Below are 18,221 nucleotides of genomic sequence, written 5' to 3'. Positions count from 1 at the left end.
CAAAAGACACAGATTGGCTGAATGGATACAAAAACAAGACCCTTATATATGCTGTCTACAAGAGACCCACTTCAGAACTAGAGACACATACAGACTGAAAGTAAGGGGATGGAAAAAGATATTCCATGCAAATGGAAACCAAAAGAAAGCTGGAGTAGCAATTCTCATATCAGACAAAATAGACTTTAAAATAAGGACTATTAAAAGGGACAAAGAAGGACACTACATAATGATCAAGGGATCGATCCAAGAAGAAGATATAACAATTGTAAATATTTATGCACCCAACATAGGAGCACCTCAATACATAAGGCAAATACTAACAACCATAAAAGGGGAGATCAACAGTAACACATTCATAGTAGGGGACTTTAACACCCCACTTTCACCCATGGACAGATCATCCAAAATGAAAATAAATAAGGAAACACAAGCTTTAAATGATACATTAAACAAGATGGACTTAATTGATATTTATAGGACACTCCATCCAAAAACAACAGAATACACATTTTTCTCAAGTGCTCATGGAACATTCTCCAGGATAGATCATATCTTGGGTCACAAATCAAGCCTTGGTAAATTTAAGAAAACTGAAATTGTATCAAGTATCTTTTCCAACCACAACGCCATGAGACTAGATATCAATTACAGGAAAAGATCTGTAAAAAATACAAACACATGGAGGCTAAACAATACACTACTTAATAATGAAGTGATCACTGAAGAAATCAAAGAGGAAATAAAAAAATACCTAGAAACAAATGACAATGGAGACACAACGACCCAAAACCTATGGGATGCAGCAAAAGCAGTTCTAAGGGGGAAGTTTATAGCAATACAAGCCCACCTTAAGAAGCAGGAAACATCTCGAATAAACAACCTAACCTTGCACCTCAAGCAATTAGAGAAAGAAGAACAAAAAAACCCCAAAGCTAGCAAAAGGAAAGAAATCATAAAAATCAGATCAGAAATAAATGAAAAAGAAATGAAGGAAACAATAGCAAAGATCAATAAAACTAAAAGCTGGTTCTTTGAGAAGATAAACAAAATAGATAAACCACTAGCCAGACTCATCAAGAAAAAAAGGGAGAAGACTCAAATCAATAGAATTAGAAATGAAAAAGGAGAAGTAACAACTGACACTGCAGAAATAAAAAAAATCATGAGAGATTACTACAAGCAACTCTATGCCAATAAAATGGACAATCTGGAAGAAATGGACAAATTCTTAGAAATGCACAACCTGCCAAGACTGAATCAGGAAGAAATAGAAAATATGAACAGACAATCACAAGCACTGAAATTGAAACTGTGATTAAAAACCTTCCAACAAACAAAAGCCCAGGACCAGATGGCTTCACAGGTGAATTCTATCAAACGTTTAGAGAAGAGCTAACACCTATCCTTCTCAAACTCTTCCAAAATATAGCAGAGGGAGGAACACTCCCAAATTCCTTCTACGAAGCCACCATCACCTTGATACCAAAACCAGACAAGGATGTCACAAAGAAAGAAAACTACAGGCCAATATCACTGATGAACATAGATGCAAAAATCCTCAACAAAATACTAGCAAACAGAATCCAACAGCACATTAAAAGGATCATACACCATGATCAAGTGGGGTTTATTCCAGGAATGCAAGGATTCTTCAATATACGCAAATCTATCAATGTGATAAACCATATTAACAAATTGAAGGAGAAAAACCATATGATCATCTCAATAGATGCAGAGAAAGCTTTCGACAAAATTCAACACCCATTTATGATAAAAACCCTCCAGAAAGTAGGCATAGAGGGAACTTTCCTAAACATAATAAAAGCCATATATGACAAGCCCACAGCAAACATCATCCTCAATGGTGAAAAACTGAAAGCATTTCCACTAAGATCAGGAACAAGACAAGGTTGCCCACTCTCACCACTCTTATTCAACATAGTTTTGGAAGTTTTAGCCACAGCAATCAGAGAAGAAAAGGAAATAAAAGGAATCCAAATCGGAAAAGAAGAAGTAAAGCTGTCACTGTTTGCAGATGACATGATACTATACATAGAGAATCCTAAAGATGCTACCAGAAAACTACTAGAGCTAATCAATGAATTTGGTAAAGTAGCAGGATACAAAATTAATGCACAGAAATCTCTGGCATTCCTATATACTAATGATGAAAAATCTGAAAGTGAAATCAAGAAAACACTCCCATTTACCATTGCAACAAAAAGAATAAAATATCTAGGAATAAACCTACCTAAGGATACGAAAGACCTGTATGCAGAAAATTATAAGACACTGATGAAAGAAATTAAAGATGATACAAATAGATGGAGAGATATACCATGTTCTTGGATGGGAAGAATCAACATTGTGAAAATGACTCTACTACCCAAAGCAATCTACAGATTCAATGCAATCCCTATCAAACTACCACTGGCATTTTTCACAGAACTAGAACAAAAAATTTCGCAATTTGTATGGAAACACAAAAGACCCCGAATAGCCAAAGCAATCTTTAGAACAAAAAAAGGAGCTGGAGGAATAAGGCTCCCTGACTTCAGACTATATTACAAAGCAACAGTAATCAAGACAGTATGGTACTGGCCCAAAAACAGAAAGATAGATCAGTGGAACAGGATAGAAAGCCCAGAGATAAACCCACGCACATATGGACACCTTATCTTTGATAAAGGAGGCAGGAATGTACAGTGGAGAAAGGACAGCCTCTTCAATAAATGGTGCTGGGAAAACTGGACAGGTACATGTAAAAGTATGAGATTAGATCACTCCCTAACACCATACACAAAAATAAGCTCAAAATGGATTAAAGACCTAAATGTAAGGCCAGAAACTATCAAACTCTTAGAAGAAAACATAGGAAGAACACTCTATGACATAAATCACAGCAAGATCCTTTCTGACCCACCTCCTAGAGTAATGGAAATAAAAACAAAAATAAACAAATGGGACCTAATGAAACTTAAAAGCTTTTGCACAGCAAAGGAAACCATAACCAAGACCAAAAGACAACCCTTAGAATGGGAGAAAATATTTGCAAATGAAGCAACTGACAAAGGATTAATCTCCAAAATTTACAAGCCGCTCATGCAGCTCAATAAAAAAAAAACAAACAACCCCATCCAAAAATGGGCAGAAGACCTAAATAGACATTTCTCCAAAGAAGATATACAGAATGCCAACAAACACATGAAAGAATGCTCAACATCATTAATCATTAGAGAAATGCAAATCAAAACTACAATGAGATATCATCTCACACCAGTCAGAATGGCCATCATCAAAAAATCTAGAAACAATAAATGCTGGAGAGGGTGTGGAGAAAAGGGGACACTCTTGCACTGCTGGTGGGAATGTGAATTGGTTCAGCCACTGTGGAGAACAGTATGGAGGTTCCTTAAAAAACTACAAATAGAATTACCATATGACCCAGCAATCCCACTACTTGGCATATACCCTGAGAAAACCAAAATTCAAAGAGAGTCATGTACCAAAATGTTCATTGCAGCTCTATTTACAATAGCCAGGACATGGAAACAACCTAAGCGCCCATCATCGGATGAATGGATAAAGAAGATGTGGCACATATACACAATGGAATATTACTCAGCCTTAAAAAGAAATGAAATTGAGCTATTTGTAATGAGATGGATAGACCTAGAATCTGTCATACAGAGTGAAGTAAGTCAGAAAGAAAAAGACAAATACCGTATGCTAACACATATATATGGAATTTAAGGGAAAAAAATGTCATGAAGAACCTAGGGGTAAGATAGGAATAAAGACGCAGACCTACTGGAGAACGGACTTAAGGATATGGGGAGGGGGAAGGGTGAGTTTTGACAGGGTGAGAGAGAGTCATGGACATATACACACTAACAAACGTAGTAAGGTAGATAGCTGGGGGGAAGCAGCCGCAAGGCACAGGGATATTAGCTCGGTGCTTTGTGACAGCCTGGAAGGGTGGGATGGGGAGAGTGGGAGGGAGGGAGACGCAAGAGGGAAGACATATGGGAACATATGTATATGTATAGCTAATTCACTTTGTTGTAGAGCGGAAACTAACACACCATTGTAAAGCAATTATACCCCAATAAAGATGTTTAAAAATAAATAAATAAATAAACTACTCATCTTGATCTCATGATTGAGGTGAAGTCTGCCAGACTTCTCCATTTTGCTCATTTTCCTGTTTAATTAACAATTGTTTTGTGGGAAGTTACTTTGAAACTATGTAAATATCCCATTCCTAATTGAACGTTCAATTTCTGCTTAAATACCAGAAGGGACTCAGGGTTTCCTACTTTATTAAATGGAGTATCATCCATTACTGTAATATTATATTTGATAACCAAAATGTCTCCAATATTGCCAGTGAAAGCCCCTGCAAGCTGGCCTGCCTGCCTTTTGGTGTGTCCTTGTCATTCTTTGTGCTTGCTTTCTGGTATTACAAGATGATCCAGGCTCATCTTCAATATTCTCTGCCCCAGCCCAAATAAACTCTTTTTCCAAGAAGTGACCCTTAGTTCTTTTTAGAAGAAAAGTAATATTGTGGAGTCATCCAGGTATTAGGTTACTCATTTCAATCAGGATGTCCTGCTTCAAGGCCCTCCCAGTGGACAGAGCTAGAAAGGATATGTATACATATGTAGGTATACGTAAATGTCCTCTTCTCACTGCAAGGGCTTTGACTCTCTTGCTATTCCGTGTTCCCTCAGTAAATGCCCTTCTTACTCTACTTGGGCCCTGACTCCCTATGCCAGGCCAAACCCCAGGGATGCCCTCACCTCTCTTAGTTAAATCAGTTCTCCAGAGAAAAAAAGTTGTTCTGTTCTTATCCTGTGTTCATGCCTCAGTTTGCCAGTTTTATTCATTTACATTAATGATGAAACAGAAAGAACATTTGACTAGGGTCAGAGAAGTTTTAATAAATCTCTTTCATTTAATTCCCATAGCAAATCATTCACCTTTCTGAATCTCAGCTCATTAACCTATAAAGGAAGATCATATATTAAGCATATATAGTTGTATGGATTAATTGAGATGGTATATGTTCAGATCCTTGGTTTACACATAGATATTACAATAATAAAATAATAGTTATTGTTCCATCAAATCTAGAAAAAGATTCAGGACTCATTCTTTGATTGGCAAAAGAGGGAACTGAGAAATAAGACAGAACTAATTTCAATGATTTTTTTTTTAACATCAATATGAGCAAAACGTGTTCTTATCTCAGAAATCATTTCAAACTCCACAGGCTCTGAAAATACAGCTATAAAAATCTACCAGAACTGTAAAACTGTGGTGTCAAAATCAAAGAAGAATAAAACTTTATTTTGTTACTGGTTATTAGTCACAGTCAACATATTTAGATCTGAGTCTAATACTTTGAAGCCATTTGCAACCTGGACCTATTAGTTATTTAAAGCTGCATAACAAATTACTCCAAAGCTTAGTGGCTCAAAACAACCACAGTTTATTATTTTCATAATTCTTTGAAACTACTGCATTCTTCTGCAACGTTCTGTTTACTAGTGCACTGGGATGGCTGGATATACAAAATACTGGCATTTGTAGTTGGCTTTGGCCAGGAGCTCAGCAGCAGGCTGTCTGCAAGAGGCCTTTGTGGTCCATGAGTTCATATTGAAAGATATGAAGATTAAAACTGTAGATGTTCTAATGATTAGCCTCAAAAGATACACAGCATAGGGCTTCCCTGGTGGCGCAGTGGTTGAGAGTCCACCTGCCGATGCAGGGGACACTGGTTTGTGCCCCCGTCCGGGAGGATCCCACATGCCACGGAGCGGCTAGGCCCGTGAGCCATGGCTGCTGAGCCTGCGCGTCTGGAGCCTGTGCTCCGCAACGGGAGAGGCCACAACAGTGAGAGACCCGCGTACCGCAAAAAAAAAAAAAGATACACAGCATCTTTTACACTACATTCTGTTATTCCAATCAAGCCATAGGACCAGTCCAGATCTGAGCAGAGAGGAAACACGCTCTACTTCTCGGTGGGAAGAATTGCAAAGAACACGTACCCATATTTAATCCACAACAAACCCGTATTAACAGGGTGTCCAGACTTTTGAAAGATCATATGAGAGACAGTTAATGAATGTGGGAACATCAGCCTGGAGATAAGACGAATCAAGGAGACCTTAAAATATTGTTCAGGGCTTCCCTGGTGGCGCAGTGGTTGAGAGTCCGCCTGCTGATGCAGGGGACACGGGTTCGTGCCCTGGTGCGGGAAGATCCCACATGCCGCGGAGCGTTTAGGCCCGTGAGCCATGGCCGCTGAGCCTGCGCGTCTGGAGCCTGTGCTCCGCAACGGGAGAGGCCACAGCAGTGAAGGCTTGCGTACCGCAAAAAAAAAAAAAAATATTGTTCAAATATTTGGGGACCTATCACGATGAAGGAAGAATAGACTTGGATATAAAATAGAATTTGAGAGTTCTTTTGAAATGCGATTAGAAACTACAGGAATGTACAGTTCAGTGAATCAGTATTGAAACCCCAAAATAGAGGTTAGCTAATGTCACGTTTACTGTAGAAAAGGTTCTTATAATAGATAAAAGGATAGATTATACCCTCTTTATTACCCTTTCCAAGTCTATGATCATAGATTCCAACAGCTTCCTTAACCTGAAGCTTAATTCAAGAAGAAAGCGCTCAGGATTGCGATAAACCACTTTAAAATTAGTGAAGCTTCCTCACCACCATTTCTCAGACTGTATCACAAGCAGAAGTCTCCAACTCAGTGAATGCTGATGCACAAATATTTTTCCCTATGGGTCTCAAATTTTTTAAGGTTTTGACTATCAAATGAGTAAAGTTATAATAATTCTTTTTTTTTTTTTTTTTTTTGCTGCACCACGCGGCATGTGGGATCTTAGTTCCCCGACCAGGGATCGAACCCACACACCCTGCATTGGAAGCACATAGTCTTAACCACTGGATTGCCGGGGAAGTCCCAGTAAAGTCATAATAATTTAAAGTCAAAAGGAAAACTACTTGGTGCTCAACACCAATTTAAATGCTTAAAATATTTCTTTTTAAAAAATATTTAAAATAACTCACAGTGCCTCACCAATATTTAAAAGAGTAACGCTATCACAGGTCCTGCCATCTGGGGCTTTCAGGATGAGAAGCTGAATTAGATTATGTCTGATATGCCTCCCCGCTCTAGAAGCTCCACAAATGTACGTTTTATTTCTTACACGGAGGAGAGGAGTAAGTCCAAACCGTGGGAAACCGTGAGGGTTTGTGAAATTTGATGTTGAACCCAAATCAATTTTCAAAACAGTTCACAAGTGCCCCCTTGTGGCCAGTTCAGAGATTGTGTTACAGTTTGCTACAAAACAAAGCAAAGCAAAACAACAGACAATGGGTTAGTGAATACCTTCTTTGTGCCAGGGCTTGTGCTACAGAGCAGTAATGAATTGCAAAGTTAAAAGGGAGCATGGGGGAATTATTGGCTTTGCTTCTTGTTTTATTTCTCAAATGATAAGCTAAAAGAAACACTGTCTCAACTGTAGCAGAAGGTTTGGAAACTATATTATAGTGGATTTGGAGATATGTGTGGGTGTTTATGGTTGGGGAGAGGGGGATGGTGTGCAGAGTGATGGCAGAGTAAGCAAAGTGACTAATTTCCCTGGAAGCCCTGACAGCCTCTAATCCTCAGAGGTTTTTACAGCACCCCTAAATATTTAGCAGTGTAGGGGGACACCTTCAGGATCTTTCTGTCATTCCAGAACCTGGATAAATAAGAAGGCATTCTGGTGAACACAGGCTGCATTAATATTCAATCCTCTCTGCATTCCCGAGTCTATGGGTGCCAAATACAGGACTTCCAAGATATTGTCATCAATAATAGTAGAAAGCATTTAGAAAGGCTAGACCTGTTTTCTGGTTCCACGTATAAGGAGCTTCAAAGTCACTGCTCTGTTCTAACAACAAGTAAAAATCTCAAAAGACTAAAAAAATCAACAACTCGTCTTGGATCCATAAGACCCATGAGGACACCAGGTAAACTGCCCCAAGACTGGAGAGAAAGCCAGGTGATTACAAGGAGTCACCGGCTTAGCGGCGCAGACTCATGAGTGGAAACCACCTGGGGACCTAGTGCTGGGGTAGGAAAACCTGAAGTATAATTGACGAAATGCTGGAAGCTCAGCATGGACAACTCTGGGAGTTAAAAACTCCAGAGGGACTCAGTCATGGGTGGGGAGAGGCACAATATTATGAGATCTATCTCCAAGAGCTCAACAAGATTTCCAGAGTAAATATCAGAGAAAAATCTCTTGGGCTTCAGGCAGAGGAAGGAGGAAAAGGAATCAATTTGAAATACACCAGAGCACTTTGTTCTTAACAAGGCCTGCCATCAGGGAAAGCTAGTTAACCAGAGCCTAACCAGCTGGAGTATCATCAGAGCCTAACTGATCTGGGGAAGGGAAACACCCAACTTCAGCCCACAATCCAGAGGCACAGGCTCACTAAGACTGAGACCTGATCGTAGGACAAAATGTTACTTTCCCTCCCCCAAAACCTCACCACCTCATTACTAAAGGCCTATTTACAGCAGTTCCTTTTACCCAGTACATCATATCCAGCTGTAAGAAAAAAAAAAAAAAATTACAAGGCAGGCCAAAAAACACAATTTGAAGAAACAGAGAGAGCAAGTATCAGAATTCAACATGGCAGAGATGTTGGAATTATGAGACTAGGAATTTAAAACAAATATGATTAATATACTCAAGGTGCTAATGGATAAACTAGACAGCATGCAAGAACAGATGGGCAATGTAAGCAGAGAGATTGAAATCCTAAGAAAGAACCAAAAAGAAATGCTAGAGATAAAAATGAACAAACACTGTCACAGACCGAAGAATGCCTTTGATGGTCTTAGTAGTAGACTGGGCTTAACTGAGGAAAGAAAGAGTCTTTGAGCTAATGGATATATCAATACCATCCTTGAAAACTGAACATCAAAGAGAACAAAGACTGAAAACAACAACACAGAATATCCAAGGACTCTAGGACAACTACAAAAGGTGTAACATACATGTAATGGGAATACCAGAAAGAGAAGAAAGAGAAAGGAACAGAAGAGATAACTCGAAATAATAATGACTGAGAATGTCCCCAAATTATTGTCAGACACCAAACCACAGATCCGGAAACCTTGGAGAACACCAATCAGGGTGAATGCCAAAAAATGATACCCAGGCATATCATTTTCAAATTACAGAAAACTAAAGACAAAGAAAAAATTCTGAAAGAAGCCAGAGGGAAAAAAAATAACTTACTTAGAGAAGAACAAAGACAGAATTACATCTGACTTCTCAGAAACCACATAAGCGAGAAGAGTCGACCAAAACATTTAAAGTGTTGAGAGAAAAAAAACATCAACCTAGAATTCCATACTCTGTGAAATTATCCTTCATGAGTGACTTTTATCCTTCATAAAGACTTTCTCAGACAAACAAAAATTGAAAGAATTTGTGGTCAGTAGACATGCCTTGTAACAAATGTTTTTTAAAGAGTCCTTCAGAGGGAAAGAAAATAATATAGGTCAGAAACCTGGATCTACATAACATAAGGAAGAGCATCAAAAAAGGAATAAAGGTAAACTTAAAATTTTATTGTTCTTATTCTTAATTATCTAACAAACAACAGTTTGTCCAAAATAATAATGGCAACAATGTATTTGCTTATATATGTTTTATATATATATATATATTTAGTATTCTTACATACTTATTTATGCATATATATGAGAGTGAAATGAATGACAGCAATGATACAAGAGATAGGAGGGAGGAATTAGGATTACTTTGTTATTATAAGTTATTTACACTACCCATGAAGTAGTATGATGCTATGTAAAAGTGGACTTAGATTAGTCATAAATGTACACTGCAAACTCTAGGGCAACCACTAAAAAAGTTTCTAAAAAAAGAAGTATAACTAATATGCTAAGAAATGAGAGAAAACAGAATCATATAAAATGCTCAATTAAAACCCCAAAAGGCAGAAAAACAGTGGAAGACCAAACAGAAATAAATAAAAAATAGTAATGAACATGGTAGATATTAATCCAACTATATCAATTATCACTTTGAATATCAGTGGCCTAAATGCATCAATTAAAAGACATAGATTTTCATAGTAGAGCAAAAAACATGACCTAATTATATGTTGTTTACAAAAAAACCCAAACCTCTTTAAATATAAAGACACTTATAGATTAAAAGTAACTGGTGGGGGGAGGGGCATCCCATGCAAACACTTATCAGAAGAAAGCAGGAGTACAAATTTTAAAACTTTGTTCTAGTTCTGTGAAAAATACCATTGGTAATTTGATAGGGATTGCATTGAATCTGTAGATTGCCTTGGGTAGTATAGTCATTTTAACAATATTGATTCTTCCTCTCCAAGAACATGTATATCTTTCCATCTGTTTGTGTCATCTTCAGTTTTTTTCATCAGCATCTTATTGTTTTTGGAGAACAAGTCTTTTGCCTCCTTACATCGGTTTATTCCTAGGTATTTGATTCTTTTTTCATGCAATGGTAAATGGGATTGTTTCCTTAATTTCTCTTTCTAATCTTTCATTGTTAGCGTGTAGAAAAGCAACAGATTTCTGTGTATTAATTTTGTATCCTGCATCTTGACCAAACTCATTGATTAGTTCTAGTAGTTTTCTGGTAGCACCTTTAGGATTTTCTATGTATAGTATCATGTCATCTGCAAAGTGACAGGTTTACTTCTTTTCCAATTTAGATCCCTTTTATTTCTTTTTCTTCTTTGATTGCTGTACTATGTTGAATAAAAGTGGCAAGAGTGGGTATCTTTGTCTTGTGCCTGATCTTAGAGGAAATGCTTTCAGCTATTGACTGTTGAGTATGATGTCAGTTGTGGCTTTGTCATGTATAGCCTTTGTTATGTTGAGCTTTGTTCCCTCTATGCCCACTTTCTGGAGAGTGTTTATCATAAATCGGTGTTTAATTTTATCAAACGCTTTTTCTGCATCTATTGAGATGATCATATGGCTTTTATTCTTGTTTGTTAATGTGGTGTATCACATGATTGATTTGCAGATCTTGAAGAATCCTTGCATCTCTGGGATAAATCCCACTTGATCATGGTGTTTGATCCATTTAATATATTGTTAGATTTGGTTTGCTAGTGTTTTGTTGAGTATTTTTGCATCTATGTTCATCAGTAACGTTGGCCTGTAATTTTCTTGTTCTGTGGTATCTTTGTCTGGTTTTGGTATCAGGGTGATGGTGGCCTCATAGAATGAGTTCAGAAGTGTTCTTTTCTCTGTATTTTTTGGAGTATTTCAGAAGGATAGGTGTTAACTCTTTTCTAAATGTTTGGTAGAATTCACTTGTGAAGCCACCTGGTCCTGGACTTTTGTTTGTTGGGAGTTTTTAAATCACAGATTGAATTTCAGAACTTGTAATTGGTCTTTTCATGTTTTCTATTTCTTCCTGGTCCAGTTTTGGGAGATTGTACCTTTCTAATAATTTGTCCATTTTTTCTAGGTTGTCCATTTTATTGGCATATAGTAGTCTCCTGTAATAGTCTCTTATGGTCTTTTGTATTTCTGTGGTGTCAGTTGTGACTTCTCTTTTTTCATTTCTGATTTTACTGATTTGGGCCCTCCCCCTTTTTTTCTTGATGAGTCTGGCTAAAGGTTTATCAATTTTATCTTTTCAAAGAACTCGTTTTTAGTTTCTTTGATCTTTTCTATTGTTTCCTTAGTCTCTATTTCATGTGGTATCTCAGAGTGCTATTATTGCATGCTTCTGACACCAAAGTACAGGACAACAGAGAGGTTAAAGGTGCCCTCTACCTTGTATTCCATGAACATGAGCTATTACTGTTATAATTAGTATCAAACTCAACTATGCTTATGCACTCTTTTATTGGTGTTTTTAAAAGTATTTGTTTAAAAATATTAGACAGAAATTCCATCAAGGATAAGGTTACATTTCCTAAAAGTTTCAATTATCTGGACACATAGACACCAAACTTCAAGTTCCTGGTAAGTAAAAAATGTTCTTATCCTGGGTTCTTACCCTAAAAGAATTCTAGGATTTTAGACAGACAAACCCTATTACATGTCCTCAAGTTGCTCTCTTCAAATGCTTAGGGAATGGCTAGTATAAACCAAATCAAAAATAATAAGAACAACAAAAATAACATCAACAAAAATGATAATAACCAACATCATCAAGTATTCTTGATGTATCAGATATATTTCCAAGTATTTCACAGGATTACCCCTTTAGAGCTTAGCAACAATGCTATAAGGTATTAATACTATTTATCCATGTTAAAGAGAAGGAATATAACACTCAGAGAGATTAAATCTTTTGCCTAAGATATTAGATGGTAAAAGTAAAATAAGATGTGATTTCTAAGACATATATTGAGACAGTGATTTGATACCTAGGCATTGTTGCTGAAATTAAGCATATACCATGTACTATGAACAATCAGAGGAAGAAGCAACTCAGTCCACTAGAATATGAGTGTACGGGAATTCACCAATAGAAAAGGGTGTGGGGGAGTCATTCTAGGCAGCAAGAACAGCATAAGCAAAAGCCTGGAGGCATTAATAGTGAAGTCTGCTCTTGCCATCTTTTCCATGATAGTGACTTTCCTCCTAGGCTTGTCTGGCAATGGCCTTGTCATCTGGGTGGCTGGTTTCTACACGCCCTGCACAGTCAACACAGCGTGGTACCTCAACCTGGCCGTGGCTGACCTCACCATCATCCTCTCGCTGTGTCTCCAGTTCGCCATGTGGCTCTGCACTACCACTAGCCCTTTGGCTGATGCTCTGTAAGCTAAATAGCACCATGTCTATCCTTAACTTTCCAGCCAGTGTCTTCCTTCTGATCCTCATCTCCATGGACTATTGTGTTGTGATCTTCTGGCCAATCTAGTCCCCAAAACCATCTCATACCAGCTAAAGCAGTTTGGGGGCTTTGAGAGGTTGACTTTTGGCAGTCTCCTTCTGTATCCCCTACTTGGTCTTCAAGAAAACAGTTCAGGTAGAAGGGGTCACCTATTACTTCAACCACTATGACCCGTGGAATGAAATTCAGGGGCGTTACCAACTGTGGAGGGAGATCATCATTCCGCAGTACCAAATGCTGATCTCTGGCCATTTTGACCTTGGCTTCATTCTCCCCCTGGCCATAGTCATCTGCTGCTCATCCTTGCAGCCTTGAATTAAAGACAAAGCCAGATGACCAGGTCCAGCCTACCCTTCTGGGTCCTTGCAGTCATAGTGATTGCCCTCTTCCTCTGCTGGTTATCCTTGCAAGTGTCCCTGTGGCTGGACTTTCCCTCCTCCCAAGAGAACAGAGGGGACCTGTACCAGGTGGCCTTACTCATAAGCCCCCCTCGCCTGGTCTATGGCCTTTACAACAGCTGCTTCATCCCATGTTTCTGTGTCTTCATCGGGCATGATTTTGGGAGCACCTGATAGTCTACCAAGGCCAAAAGAAAACAAGAGCCCTTCCCTGCTTAATACTTATGACATACATAATGTAACAAATTCCCTTTGGGTTATAATTAATAAATCTTCTCCTTAAGTGCTAAGTGGTTCAGATGTTCATTTTTTCTTTGGTTAAACCCATACAGAGGAAAGACCTAGAGGGGAAAAAATAGATCAAATACTAAAAAGAGGACCTAATTCCTTAAGAGGCAGGCAGGAGGTAAGATGGAAGATATTTGCCATTTCAGTGAGAACATTGTCTTCTCAGGGATGATGCACATGGATGAATAATAATCCCAAGGTTAGAGCCTATACCAGGAATTATAAAATCTTAAAGGATAAAGATTTGCAATACATGATTTCAGAGACTAAGGAGATGAGTTCCTGGTCAAAATTAGATGAACTAAAAAAAAAAATTATGTCAAAATTAAACTACTGATCAAAATATGCATTCTGTGAATAAATAAAACAATCAATGTGAACCCTAATAAACTATGTAAAAACAAAGAAAAAAAAATTAAATGAACTAACCAGCAAATCATGACAGCTGTTCCCAGTTTATACCCAATTCACAGTTAGTTTATTGCTAAGAAAAAATCAGAAGAGAATATCAGAGCTCTTGATCAGAGCAAAAAAGGACAATAGGAGGACAATAGGAGATCTGCTACAGGTAACACCACTAACAACTAAAAAGGAGGTGGAACTTGGAATGATGTTCTTACAAAAGAGAGAAAAGCAAAATTATGCTTATAGGTTTTCCCACAGAAAATTGCTTTCAAGGAAATCAATGATAACCAATTGCATGGTCAATCTTGAGCATAATTCAAACACAAGTTACAATCTAGATAAACATTTTGAATATTTGTAATTCAAAGTTGCAGAGATAGAACTAAATTCTGAGTGCTGGGATGAGAATTAGCATAAGTGGCCCCAGGGGTGGGAAGATGAGGAACACTGGTAATGTCTGAGAAAATCTTCATGGCGAGTGGGAATTTAGGCCAGATGTAGAGGAATGGCCAAAACCTAGGAACAAACAAGTGGGTGAGGGCAGATGGTATGACAGGAAGAAACAACTAAGGCAGAGAAAATTCCAGCTACACGATCTCAATAAGCTTCCATGAAAATACCATCAGAAACTCAAGTACTAATGGGACCCTACATTCAGTCAGATTTGTGCCAGAAACCTCTGAACAACTAAAATAATGGTATTTGGTAATCACAACATTAGCAGTGTTGGTACTAGGGTGAAACTAGTAAGATAGTCACCTCAGGTGCAAAATTTAGGGGAACACTGAAAAATTCAGCTTCAAGATAAATAATACCCTGATGCAATAATTTTTTTACAAATCAAAATTAATGCAAAAATGTCCATGATGAACAAAATATAAAATTTTAAATGAAGACAAGGTCAAACTTTGCACTTGATGATTTGATGATGACCTCACTCCCCTCACCCTGGTCCTGGTTCTAAACAACAGGCTAGTGTTTCATCATCAAAGAAAGAGAAAAATAAACTCATACAACTCTGTATAGTAAATAAGAGCAAAGACTAATTAATTTTTTTTTAAACATCTTTATTGGGGTATAATTGCTTTACACTAATTAATTTTTTTAACATCTTTATCGGAGTATAATTGTTTTACAATGGTGTGTTAGTTTCTGCTGTATAACAAAGTGAATCAGCTATACATAAACATATATCCCCATTATCTCCTCCCTCTTGCGTCTCCCTCCCACCCTCCCTAAATATTTTTTCAACAAACGTTGAAAACTTAAAATATTAAAAGAGATAACCAGCATTGAAAGGCCACGTGTATTTCAATGAATTTTAGGAAACAGAATTTTAATGGTGACAAATACATGCTTAATAACAAATATCTTTTGCAAAAGAGTCATCAGATAAAGCCAGTGCTATGAGCCATGACACTGTGCACCGTGGCAAGCACTGTGGCAGGGGCTGGAGGTGGGGGTCCTTGCCTTCAGTAACTCCCTGTCTGGTATGTAGATGTTCAATTTCTTGAATGCAGAGGGAGAATGATAGTGGACATACCGAAGGGCTGAAGGACCCAGGGAAGGGAGGACTAAATTCCATCTGGGGAGGCAAGAAAGGCTTCACAAAAGAGGTGTATCTAAGCAAGATATAAAAAACGCCATAGGAACTTAATAGGTTAAAAAAAAGCGGGGTAGAAGATAAGCACTGGAATGGAAGTCAACTTCATGAGAGATTTGAGATTGCTAGAAACACTGAAAATTCTACAATTGTAGGAGTTCAAGGTTTTGGTAGAGAATGATAAGAGAGAAAGAGTACTAGTCAAGGACCAGATTTTATTTTATTTTCGCAAAATTATCACATATACATGGCTTGAATGATACAAAAACATGTCTTATTTATCCTTTGACCATTTATTTATGTAAATAAGATAAAATATAAGCAAGTTATTTTATTCCCTCTCTTTCATACCCAAACGATGGCATGCATCTCTTTTTCCTTCTACTTCCAATATAACCTAGAGCCTTTTTCTAAACATGCAGTTTCTTCATTATCCTTTTTTCAGTTGTATATATTTCCAGTGTGAGCATACATTGGAGTTTAATTATTAAGTGCCAGGTTTTTAATTTTGAATGTCTTAATGAGAAGGTCACACAGTTTTCCTAGAGTCCATAAGGAGCCATGAAAAGTTTTTAGATGTAAATGGTATGATAAGAGCCATGTTTTGGGAAATCTACTCTAGCTGCAATGTGGTCTGCAGTGGGGTGGGGTGCACCTGTGGTGATGGTTAGAGAAAAGGCATCAGAATAGACAACACAGTAGGAAAAATGTTGATAATTTCTATCTTAGTGTGCCTCTGAGTCCAGAATTGGATAATTGAGGTATTGTGCACTCATGAGGCAGCCTGATGCCATGGAAAGAACTTAAGAGGCAGGGCATATGGCCTCTAATCCCTGCTCTGCTTAACAGTAGCTGTGTAACCTTTGGCAAGGCATTCTTTCTGAAGGGTGCTGTGTTTGAGGATCCCAAGCCTCCTTCCAGCACTAACATTCTACGTATCTACAATGGTACCTGCCTCCCCTGACCCAACACTCCTGAGCTTTTCCTTTGGGATCAAGAAGACTGGAGGTCTCTCAAAAGAGTGAGTAGTGTGTGAGAAGGCAGACAGCCAAGAGCCATAGATGCCTTGTGACGGGTAACTGCTGGTGGCAACTGCTGATTTCTAAGTTCCTATCAGCTTTTCTTCTAGCAAAATCCTCTAAGGTCAGCTGTCCCGCCCAAATCTTCCCCAATGAGACTTACTATTTCATAAGCCCTAGACAGCAAGGCTGACATGCCTATAGCATTTCGAGAATAAATTTTTCCTAATTCAACAAGAGTAGCCGGGTTATTCCCTAAACTCTCACAGTTGCTCAGAATTCACCAACTCCTTGAATTTCCTTGTGGAAATATATACAACACAAAATTTACTGTTTTAACCATTTTTAAATCTACAGTTAAGTGGCATTAAGTACATACACTGGTGGGCAACCATCATCACCATCCATCTTCAGAACTTTTTAATCATCCCAAATTAAAACTTGTACCCATACAGTAATTCCCCATTTCCTTCTTCCCCCCAGCCCCTGGCAGCCACCATTCTACTTTCTGTCTCTATGAATCTGACAACTCTAGGTTCATGTAAATGGAATCATACAATACTTTTCCTTTTGTGACTGGTTTATTTCACTTAGCATAATGCCATCAAGGCTCATCCATGTTTTAGCATGTATCAGAATTTCCAAGGGAGATCAGCTCAGTGCTTTGTGACCACCTAGAGGGGTGGGATAGGGAGGGTGGGAGGGAGACGCAAGAGGGAGGAGATATGGGGATATATGTATATGTACGGCTGATTCACTTTGGTATAAAGCAGAGACTAACACACCATTGTAAAGCAATTAGACTCCAATAAAGGTGTTAAAAAAATCTTCCTTCCTTTTTAAGGCCAAATAATACTCTGTTGAATATATATACTACCTTTTGCTTATTTGTTCATTTTTCAATGGAAATTTAGGTTCTTTTCATCTTTTTGCTACTGTGAATAATATTGTTATGATTCACAATACAAATATTGTATTAGGTGTACCAATACAATATCTGGGAGAACCAATATCTGGGAGTCCCCACTTTCAGTTCTTTTGAGTATTACCCAGAAGTAGAATCGCTGTATCATGTAGTAATTCTATGTTTAATTTTTTTGAGGAGGCTTTATCTTGTTTTCCACAGTCTGCATCATTTTACATTCCTACCAGAAATGAGCAGGGATACCAATCTTTCCACATCCTGGCCAATACTTGTTATCTTCTTTCTTTTTTTTTTTAATAGCACTCCTAATGGGTGTGAATTCTCCGTTTCCTTTTTCACTCTAACTTGTCTTCAACACCTCTATTTACAGAGCAGAGTAGGAGTGTTCAAAGGCCAACACTATCACCTCCATAATCATAATCATTATTATGGTTTTACAGTTTACAAAGTTCTTTTTGTAAACTATAAAATATATATATTTGAAATATATAATTTCATATAATATCTACAAAGTACAGGAACTTGGCAAGTCTTAATATCTCTGTTATGCAGAGAAGTAAACAGGTTTGGGTTTATTCGAATGGTCCTAATGTCATACCATAAACTGGTAGTCGGGATTGGAATCCAGATCACCTG

The sequence above is a fragment of the Phocoena phocoena genome, chromosome 3 (genome assembly GCF_963924675.1).
Source record: "Phocoena phocoena chromosome 3, mPhoPho1.1, whole genome shotgun sequence".
NCBI classification, from domain to species: domain Eukaryota; kingdom Metazoa; phylum Chordata; class Mammalia; order Artiodactyla; family Phocoenidae; genus Phocoena; species Phocoena phocoena.
Note: the sequence above shows the minus strand (reverse complement) of the source record.